Raw genomic sequence first — 11,447 nt, forward strand, 5'->3', positions numbered from 1 at the left:
TGTCCCCACGAAACAGTAGTAACAAGTCTTAAAGTCTAGGAATAAGGTAAAAGCCATGTTCAATAGAAGAAATGAAGTACTATTACGGAAATCTTTATTTCTGTGAAAAGAGAGGGTTGAAACATTACCTTAGAATTCCAGACTACAACATCAGTGAGTGAGGGAGCAAATTCATTCTGGTGGTGGGACTTCAGAAACCATAATCCTTTCTCAAAGCCCTTTTGTTATTTTAATGTATGACAAATTATGCCTTTAAAAAAAAAGAAGAAAAACACTTAGATTTAAGAGGTTTCTTTTGCTTTGGCTAAAAGTAGTTTTACTAGTTAAAGAAAAACTTTTAATTTTCTGTAACCCATCATCTCTACTTTGCTGGCTAAGCATTTGCACAAGAGAAGGTTATTTTAGCTTCCAGAGATTAGAATGCAAAGGGACCAAGGAGGACCTGCATCAGGTTGCTGTGGTAACAGTAGTACTGAAGTTTGGTGGAAGGTTTCTCACTGTTAACTTGAAACTGCAACCACCCCCCCCACCCCCCTTCCTTTGTAGTTTTGTGCTATGGGGCTTGTAGTGAGGCTGCTGAGAACGTCCAAGTAAATGTAAAAGTATATACTTATTGTATGTCATTTCCCCCTCTCTGAATTATGGGGGTTCCATTCTAGGCTTACTAACTAATTATCCTCCAAATGACTGCTTTTCATCAGGATTCAGTGAAATATGTAGCTAAGACAATGAGACACACACACACAAAGAACTAGACAAGGTATGTGTATATATGTATATAGATACACACAGATAAATGTGTGTCCATATACATAGACACACATATATAGATACACACATGCATATATGTATATTATGTATGTATGTGTGTATATTATATGTATATATGCATGTATGTGTATATACATATATGTATACACACACATGTGTGTATATGTTCTTTCTTCCCTGAAAAGCCATCAAGAGAGGAGACCTAGAGAAAGGATGGTCAGGATTTATGTCTTCTTTGCTCTTTCTGAGATCCAGCCCAGAATAGACAATAGTATATTGGGAAGGTGGTAGAGACAGTATCAGCAGATGGTTGTTTGTAATGCTTCTTAGATGGTGCCATACATGGTTATGGGAAGCAATGTTTCATGAACCCATGACCTCTGCAAAGGAGTATAGTAGGAAAGTCTTTTCGTCTTTCTTCTTTGGGGACATGCTGGTTCCATGGAACTTTGTGACATTAACTTTCAATGGTTTCCTGGTTGTAATTTCCATTTTTTTTTTCATCATTTGGTATATTATTTTCTTGAATAAGCTTACTTTGTTCTTTGTTGGTTCATATATGGCTTCCCATGTTTCTTTATATCAGTCATTGTTTCTTATAGCACAGTAATATTATATTTTGTTTACAGGACCATAATTCATTTAGTCATTCCCCCTAATCAATTGAGCATCCACTTTGGTTCACATTCTTTGCTACCATAGAAATTGCTATTATAATTATTTTGGTGCATATTGAGGTCTTTTTATTTTTCCATCAACCATCTCCTTGGGGTAGAAGCCTAGTAGTGAAATCTCTAGGTTAAAAGATATAGACATTTTAGTCACTTTATCATTCAATTTTATTCTTGTCTTCATAATCCCAGCATCTAGCATAGTTTTTTGTTTGTTTGAAGAAAATGGGTGTTTAATAAATGCTTGTTGAATTGAACTGAGGACAAAGCAATGGGTTCCAGCCAGAAAACCAGTCAGGCAAGCTAACAGGAGGCACAAAGCTACAGAAAACAAGGCTTGTTCCAGCCAAGAGGCCTTTTATACTTTGTCTTGTTGCAGCAGTGTGTTCAGATGTACACAGTTACTACTGTATAGGAGGTAGTGTCTTGAAACACTGAACTCATGCCCTGAAAGTCACATAGGCTATATCCACAATGATTACAATAAAAACATTTTTTTCACATTTTCTTAGGTTGTCAACTAGACTTGGAAGCTTTCATCCTTACCCTTGATCCTCCTCCTGTTCTCATGCCTTTGCCCTGGATATTCCCCATGCCTGGAGGATGATTCTTCCACCCTTGCTTTCCTCTGCCTTGTAGAGTTCCTTTCTTGATGAAACCACTCAAACATCATCTTTTTTAAAATAGTATTTTATTATTTTCCCCAATTCCATGTCAAGATAATTTTTAGCATTCATTTTTATAAGATTTTGAGTCCCAAAATTTTCTCCCTCTCTCCTTCCCTTCTTCCTAAAATAGTAGGTAATTTGATATAGGTTATATGTGTGCTATCACATAAAACATTTCCATATTAGTTGGGAAAGAAGAAACAGATCAAAAAGGGAAAAAAACATGAAAAGGAATAATATGAAAAAAGTATGCTTCAATCTGCATTCAGAGCCCATCAGTTCTTTATCTAGATGTGGATAACATTTTTCTTCATGAGTCTTTTGTATTTGTATTGGATCATTGTGTTGCTGAGAAGAGCTGAGGCATTCATAGTTGATCATCACACTGTTTGGTGATACTGTGTTCACTGTTTTCCTAGTTCTGCTCATTTCACTTTGCATCAATTTGGAAAGTCTTCCCAGGTTTTTCTGAAATCTGCCTGTTCATTCATTATTTCTTATTGCACAGTAGAATTCTATTCCATTTATAAGCCACAGTTTGTTCAGCCATTCCCCAATTGATGGACATTCCTTCATTTTCCAGTATTTTGCCACCATGCAGAGAGCTGCTATAAATATTTTTGCAGATACAGGTCCTTTTCCCTTTTTTATGATCTCTTTGGAATACAGACCTAGTAGTGGTATTGTTGCATCAAAAGGTATGCACACTTTGATATCCCTTTGGACATAGTTCCAAATTGTTCTCCAGAATGTTTGCATCAGTTCACAACTCCTCCAACATAGTGTCCCAATTTTCCCACATCCTCTCCAACATTTGTAATTTTCCTTTTTTGTCACATTAGCCAATCTGATAGGTGTGAGGTGGGGTGAAGTTGTTTTAATTTGCATTTCTCTAATAAGTGATGATTTAGAGCAGTTCTTCATATGCCTATAGATAGCTTTGATTTCTTTATCTGAAAACTGCCTCTTTATATCCTTTGACTATTTATCAATTGGGGAATGGCTTGTATTCTTATAGATTTCACTCAGTTCTCTATATATTTGAGAAATTAAACCTTTATCAGAAACACTGTAAAGATTATTTCCCAGTTTCCTGCTTTCCTTCTAATCTTGTTTTCATTGGTTTTTGTCCACATGCTTTTTAATTTGATATTATCAAAATTATCTAATTATATTTCATAATGCTCTCTCTTGTTTAGTTATGATTCTGTAACTCATTTAACTCCTCCTTTAAGAATTTGGTTTCTATACCACTTGATGCATTTATGTTTAGTATTGATATTACTTCATTGTCTATGGTACATTTTAGCAAAATGTGGCTTCCTTTCTTATCTCTTTTAATTAGTTCTATATTTGCTTTTGCTTTGTCTGAGATCAGGATTACTACTCCTGCTTTTTTTTTTTTTTTTACTTCAGCTGAAGCATAATAGATTCTGCTCTGGCCCCTTACCTTTACTCTATGTGTATACCTCTCTGCTTTAGGTATGTTCCTTGTAAACAACATATGGTAGGATTCTGGTTTTTGAGCCATTCTGCTATCCACTTCTGTTTTATGGTAGAGTTCATCCCATTCACATTTACAGTTATGTTCACTAACTGTGTATTTGCCTCCATCCTATTTTTCCTCATTTGTCCTCTCTCTCCTTTCACCCTCTCCTTCCAGTGTTTTACTTCTATTGCCTCCCCCAATCTATCCTCCCTTTTGTTAGTTCCCCTTTCCCCTTTACTTAATCTCCTCCTCTCCTATTTTCTTGTCAGGTATGATAGATTTCTATATTCAACTGATTGTGTATATTATTTTTCCTTTGAGTCAATACTGATGAGAGTAAGGTTCAAGTGATATCTATTGCCCATGCTCCCATCTTTCCCTCCACTGTACTAGGGTTCTCGGGCCTCTTCATGTGAGATAATTTATCCCATCTACCTCTCCTTTCCTTCTGTACCCAGAGTATTCCTCTTCCTCATCCCTTAATTATTTTTAATCTCATTCCCTCAAATTCACCTTATACACTAACCTTTGTCTGTGTATAAGCCTTCTAGCTGAGCTATTAGTGGTGCAATTTTCAAGAATTCTAAAATATCTTCTTCACATGTAGGGATGTAAATAGTGCAGGAGTACCTTATGTTTTCTGTCCACCTTTTCCCTTTTAAGGTTTCTCTTGGGTCTTGCTATTGGAGATCATTTTTTTTGTTCAGTTCTGATCCTTATGAAAGTTTGAAATCCTTCTATGACCATTTTTTCCCTTGAAGTATTTTGCTTAATTTCTCTAGATAAATTATTCTTGGTTGCAGTCCTAACTCCTTTGCCTTCCAAAAATATCATGTTCCACGACCTCTTATCCTCTAATTTTGCAGCTGCTAAGTCCAGTATAATCCTGATTGTGGCTCCCTGATATTTGAATTGTCTCTTCCTGAACACTTATAGTATTTTTTCTTTGACTTGGTAGTTCTATAATCCAGCTATATTGTTCCTTGGGGTTATTTTGGAACCTCTTTTCTGAGGTGATTAGTGGATTCTTTCAATGCCTATTTTGCCCTCTGGTTCCAGGACATAGGGGCAGTTTACTTTGGTAATTTCTTGAAAGATGCTGTCCAGGTTCTCCTTTTGATTATGATTCTGACATCATCTTTCCTGGATCTGTTTTCTAGGTCAGCTGTTTTTCCAATGACATATTTTATACTTTCTTTTATTTTTCATTCTTCTAAATTTACTTGATTGATTCTTGATGTCTCATAGAATCATTAGCTTCCACTTGCACAATTCTACCTTTTAAGGAGTAGTTCTCTTTAGTCAGTTTTAGTATTTCCTTTTCTATTTGACCAATCATACTTTTTCCCCATTGTGCTTTTTTAAGAGTTGTTTTCTTCAGTGGATTTTTGTGTGTCCTTTTTCATTTGACCAATTCTACTTTTTAAGCAGTAGTTTTCTTTCCCCAAGCTGTTGGCTCTTTTTCCATAATTCTCTTACATCACTCTCATTTCTTTTCCCACTTTTTCCTCTACCTCTCTTATATGATTTTTAAGCTCCTTTTTGAGCTCTTCTATGAGTTCATTCAAGAGCTTACAGAGCCGTTGTGCTGACCTCATTGTTACATGCTTGTGAAACATGGACACTCTACCAAGCGCCATGCCAGGAAACTGAATTGCTTCCATTTGAACTGCCTTAGGAAGATTCTGAGGATCACCTGACAGGATAAGGTACCAGACACTGAAGTCTTTGCTCAAGCTGAACTGCCAAGTATTCAAAGTATGCTTCAGAGAGTGCAACTCCGATGGGCTGGCCACATTGTTCGAATGCAAAATATGCATTTGCCAAAAAGACTATTTTATGAAGAACTCACATGGGGCAGGCAATCACATGGTGGCCAGAAGAAGTGATACAAGGACACTCTCAAGGACTTTCTCAAGAACTTTGTATTTGACTGTGTGACATGGGAGACACTGGCACAGGACCACTCAGCATGGAGTGCCCATATCAGAAAGAGTGCTGTGCTCTTTGAACAAAGCAGAATTGAGACAGCACAAAGTAAATACAGGATGCACAAATTTAGAATATCCAACACAAATATTTACATGGACTATCTGTGCCCAACCTGTTGTAGAGCATTCAGAGCTCATATTGGTCTGATCAGCCATAGTTGGACATACTGAAATTTCACTTTACAATGGTGATGTCATTTTGGTCCTCTTCAAAGACAAAGGACAACAACCATGAGTTCATTCTGGGCTCAAGACCACTTCCTGTTTTTCTTTGGGGTTTTGCCTATAGGTGTTTTGTTATCTTCTTCTGAGTTTGTTTTTTGATCTTCCCTGTCACCATAACTTTCTATGGTCAGATTCTTTTATTTTCCTATTTTTTGCTAATTTTTTTTGTCCTTTTTCCTCTTTTAAATTTGAGCTTTGCACCCTGGGTAAAAGGAGCACTGTCTCAGGCTTCTCGGGCCAGGGGCTTCAGGCTCTGACTGTTTACCTGGTGCTGCACTGATGTTGTCCTGAGGCCCACAGAGGATCCTCATGTCTCCTGCTATAACTGAGGGATTGGGGTAGGGGGTGGCTGGTGCTGTTGAGAGCCTTAGGGGTCTGGCAACTCAGACAACATCTTCTGAATGAAAGCATTCTTGATCCCCACCATCTCTCTCCAAAAGTAGCTTGTAATAACTCTGTGTGTGTGTGTGCATGTACACACACATATATATGCATATATATTTATTAACTATGCTTATACACTCTATATATTTTGTACGTACTTACCTTCCACATTAGAACATAAGCCTTTTGCAAGTAGCCATTGTTTCTTTTTTTTGTATTTGTATCAGCACCTTAGGCACAGTGTCTGGAAAATAATAGACACTTAAGAAATACCTGTTGATTGCTTAATTGCTTTATTTATTTTGTTTCTTGTCATCTTCTCTAGTTCTCAAAGAACTGATAGATGGTTCACAAAAAACATTATGCCAGGTAGCAGTCACTAAGTCCAGATCATTTATATCTGCTGCTGGGTGGTATATCAGTAAACAGGCAAGAGGCAAGAAGACTTTCCAAACAATTAAAATATATTGCTTCTAAAACTACTCTAGAAAACGATCATATCACACTTCTATGGGAGATTAGAAGGCATAAAACATGAACAGAACTTCAACAGGAATAAAAATCAATAATTTGCACTTCAAGCATCCCTTGGCATGCACATGTAAGATGGAGACAACTATATTTTCCTGTCTATAAGCAGTTCTTATCTTTCTTTTGACCCAGAAAAATTAATAAAAGTTTTCTCTCAGCAAGAATTTATCAAGTAGCTACTCTATGCTAAGAAGTATTCTCTCCTACCTTGGCATCCAACGATGAATGAATGAATAAAAAATTTTTAAATGAATGAAAAGTAGTTATTAAGAACTTACCAAGTGCTAAGCACCAGAGAAGCAAAAGCAAGCATCCATTCTAATGGAAGAAGAGAGCGCAGAGGGCAGTAATGGCAAGGCAAGAGTATTTTGAAAAGTGACATCAAAGATAATGTCAGTTGGGAGTGATGGGACAATTGATAGAGCTCTTTTGTCATGAATGATAGAACTGATTAATTATTGTTTTCAGTAGGGGGCAGGGAGAGTATGGATTGGTATGAAGATCAATGGGCAGCAACCATGCAGGATGACAGGATGGCATCTTTAGTTCCAGACAGAATTAGAAGCTGGAGAGCAGACCACCTCCAAAGCATTTGATCAGCAGCTATCATGTATTGAGTTACGACCGGACTGTGCTAGGTCTTTCGCCCTTCTTTTATATTATGCTGGGGGCTACAGAATTGAAAAGGATAAGCGTATGTGTGATCATATGAAGAGAAAGAAGAAAAAAGTACTGCCTTAAAGAAGTATAGGGATGATTAGAGGCTTAGAGGAGGCCAGGTATAGCAAGGACAGGGGGCAAGACAGCCAGTACAAAGTCAATCAGGCAGGAAGTAAAGTGCCAAAGTTATAGAACGGCAAGTAGGCAGATTTGCCTGGGACAAAGTGAATGTTGGAGGTATCAAGTTTCTGTGGTTGGCAAAACTCCCTAGAGTGGGCACTACCCAGATTAAAATGTAATTGGAAAAGTTTAACAAAAATAAATAAAAATAAAATGTAACATAGATAATATTAATTTGTAATTTTCTAAGGCAATGTTCAGCCTGCAGGGAGGTATTTCTATTTGAGTTTGCCATGAACTGTGTATAAGACTGGAAGCAATGTCCATTAAGCATGGAAAGGTAAGTTGGGGATTTAAATGCCAAACTGAGGGACTGTATTTTAGTCTAGAGGAAATAGGGAGCCAGAGAAGTCTTTAGTAGTAGAGTAATGGAGACCAATTTGTGCTTTAGGAAGATTATTTTGGCAGGTATGTCAAGAAAATATTAATGCCAGAGGAATTGGGCTAGTGCAATATTTCAGAAAGGGAAAAATGGTTTAATTTCAATTTTATGTCTCTTGGCAAAAACTTCAGAAAAGAATCATAAAATTTCAGAAATGGAAGTGACCTTAGAGATCAAGTCTAACCCCCCTCATTTTACAGATGAAGAAACTGAGGTGAGAGGAGAAACAGAGTTCATTTTTATCTTTAATTACAAAACTCACTGATGTTTAGCAAAGTCCTTTTAATGCCCACAGAAATTGGAAAGCCAAGAGCCCAAGTGATTCTGATTCTACCTGTGCCTATCAAAGAAGACTAACCTTTTATTTTCTATGGTTCATACAGGAGCTCTCAGCACTCAACGGGCTGGCTCCTTTCTGCATCTAAAATTCTGTGGTTTCTATGATCCTGTTGCAGAGAATAAAGAGTAGTGACCTTCAGCTTGGCTTTGGGGAACAGAGAAAAGAGTAGTGTTACAGGAACAAGTTATTCGTCGAAAGCTCACATGAAATAAAATATTTGACCCAAGTGAATTTTCCAGATAACTAAAGCCTACTCTTTCAAGCACTGAAACTTTTTTTTTAATTAAGTATTTCCAATGGAAGTCTATTTCAAAGGTTACAAATCCCTGCTTTTATAGACTACATTGAGGCTAATTGAAACTTACTACTGGTTCAAGTTATTATCATCCATGAATGAATGATCACCCATGATAGTAAAATGCATAGAACAAAGCATTGCTTTCTAGAGACACAGCACACCTAGATTTCAGCCAAGCACTTGATTAAGTGTCTTATGCTTGCTTGTCCTTTGGACAAGATGTAAAGATGTGACTGCTTGCTTTGCAGCACAAATGCTAAAGTTGGAACACATAGAGACAAGGCATGCTTGTAAAATTTGCAAATGACATGAAGCTAGGAAACGGAAGAGTTGGTATCTCAATGGCCTTGACAGCACTTGGCATAGTGCTTGGCCCATAGTAGGAACTTGATAAATGCTTATTGGTTGATTAACAGTGTAGAATGATGGGCTAATTGAATAAGGAGAAATTAAATGGGGATAAGTATGAAGTTGGTTCAAAAATTTAACTTCACATGTACACGATGAGGCTAGGCTATGAAAAAGCTCTAGGGTTTTTTTAGTGGACTACAAGTTCAATATGTCAACATAATAAAAACATAGATTTGAGAATGAAGGCAACTGACAGCAACTCTGTACTCTGCCCTGATCAGACTCTAGCTGCAATATGGTGTTTAGTTCTAGGCACCATATTTCAGAGAGGTCACTGACAAGCTGGATTGCTCCCAGAAAAAAAAGGATGATGGAGATAGTGGAATGCCTATACTCCATGCCACAGATTGATCAGATAAAGGAACTGGGGGACAGGGCTTTGCCTGGCCGAGAGAAAATTGGGAGGACTAAGTTACTTGAAGGGATGTCCTATATAAGATATATTCAACTCATTCCGCCTGGCCCTCGATTCAGAGAAGTTATGGGATCCTTTCTAACTCTGAGATTCTGTGAATATGCAACAATACAGAGATCGTCCCATAGATATTAAAGTATGTAGGATCTGTATGATCCTAGATTAAATGGTCTCAGACCTTTGTTTTTCTTTAATAAAATTCTTTTACCAGAATTGTTTTATTCAGCCTATTCCCTTGCTATTAAGTGTCATATCTTGCTGCTTTCAATGTGCCTGCCCCTATTTTTAATTTACATTTCTGATTTGCTTTGGGACAGGAAATAAAAATTATTAGAATTCTTATTAGAAATATACATACAAAAAGCAAACCACTACTGAGTTTGGACGCTCAGAGATGATTCTGTTCGTTCTCTTACTGGTCTTCAACAATTGCCAAGTAAGTGATTTTGTGCTTTTCTAATTCATTTCTCCCCCCTCCCACAAAGGACTTTTATATCTGTCATATAATTTAATCATTACAACCCCAGGAGGTGTATGGGGAGGTACATATCCACATTTTGTAAATAGGGAGACTGAGGTACAGTAGAGCTAATTAGTTCAAAACATGAGTCTTAGCACAAATTTAGAAGAACTCTTAAGCAGCCACCTCCTGGTTGTAAACTCTAGGCTCCTTCCTTTCTCTATAACATATGACTTATTGGAAGGAGCAAGCAGAGGAAAAGTAACAAAGGAAAGGTATCTGAGCTGGTAGGATGAGATGTATAGATGGGGCAAGAATTGGAGCAGAAAAAAAAATCTGAGTTTGAATCATGACTCAGACACTTACTTATTAGCTGTGTGACCCTAAACAAGTCCTTTAGCCTCTATGTACCTCAGCCTCCTCATCTGTAAAATGGAAATAATGAAACTACCTACCTCACAGGGTTGTTGTGAGGATCAGATGAGTTCACAGATGGAAAGTGCTTTGAACACTTCAAAGTGCTATATAAATGCTCATTTTGAGGATGATGACTATTAGAAACCCTGAGCAGAAGGGCAAACTTAAATGGAGGGTGGGGCACAGGAGTCAATTAGATGAAAAAGTAGCCTTAAAAGTGCCTTTTGAAGGAACACTCAAGCTTTTGACAGCATGCAGGCCCTTGTTTGTGTTTTGGGAGATTTTTGTCATGGAAGCGTTTTTCATGGTTCCTCCACCTCTCCCTATCTTTCTGCCTTATTCTCTCCTCATTCTCTGTTTCAAAGTGAAACCTTCAGTAAATAGAAGGGGACAATTCCAGATGGCCCCCATCTTCTGTCTACTCACTATGCAAGTAAAGGGCGCCCAGGTGTTACCTGTCTTCTGGTCATTTCACTAAGATCTCTGTAAATGCCAGCTGGTTGCCACATGTTTAATATTCCTGCAAAGCCCTGCACACCTCCCCCAAACTAAAATAAAAATGGCACACAACCAGAGATGGTCAAAATGGCAAAGATTCCATTATATTTTCCACAGCCTCCTCCTATGCTGGACATTTGCTATATTACCCTGGGCCCCTGTTCCAAGTCTCACACTATATTTCTTTCTGACAAATCTGGCTAGCTGTCTTCCCCAAGTCTTTCTTATTGCCTAGGGAAGCAGCATCTGAAATCTTAGGGATGATCTCAAAGAAGCCATCATTATACATACACACATACATACACACACATACATGCATGCATGCATATATATATATATATATATATATATATATATATATATATATATATATATATATATATATATATATATATATATATATATCCTTTCCCTTCTCAGCTGCACAACCTGAGATGTTTATACTCATGACTTCTTTTACTTCTAACCCTTCTGTAATTTTACACCTGCCCTCAACTGAAACTTCTCTCCCCAAAGTAACCGATGAACACCTAATTGCCCATTCTGTTGGCCTTTTCTCAAATCCTAATGTCTCTTGATTTTTCTGCAACCTTCAAAACTGTCAATCACCCTCTCCTACTGGATGCTACGATTGCTCTCCTATCTGCATAACTGAT

Source organism: Notamacropus eugenii, chromosome 1 (genome assembly GCF_028372415.1).
Source record: "Notamacropus eugenii isolate mMacEug1 chromosome 1, mMacEug1.pri_v2, whole genome shotgun sequence".
Classification (NCBI taxonomy): domain Eukaryota; kingdom Metazoa; phylum Chordata; class Mammalia; order Diprotodontia; family Macropodidae; genus Notamacropus; species Notamacropus eugenii.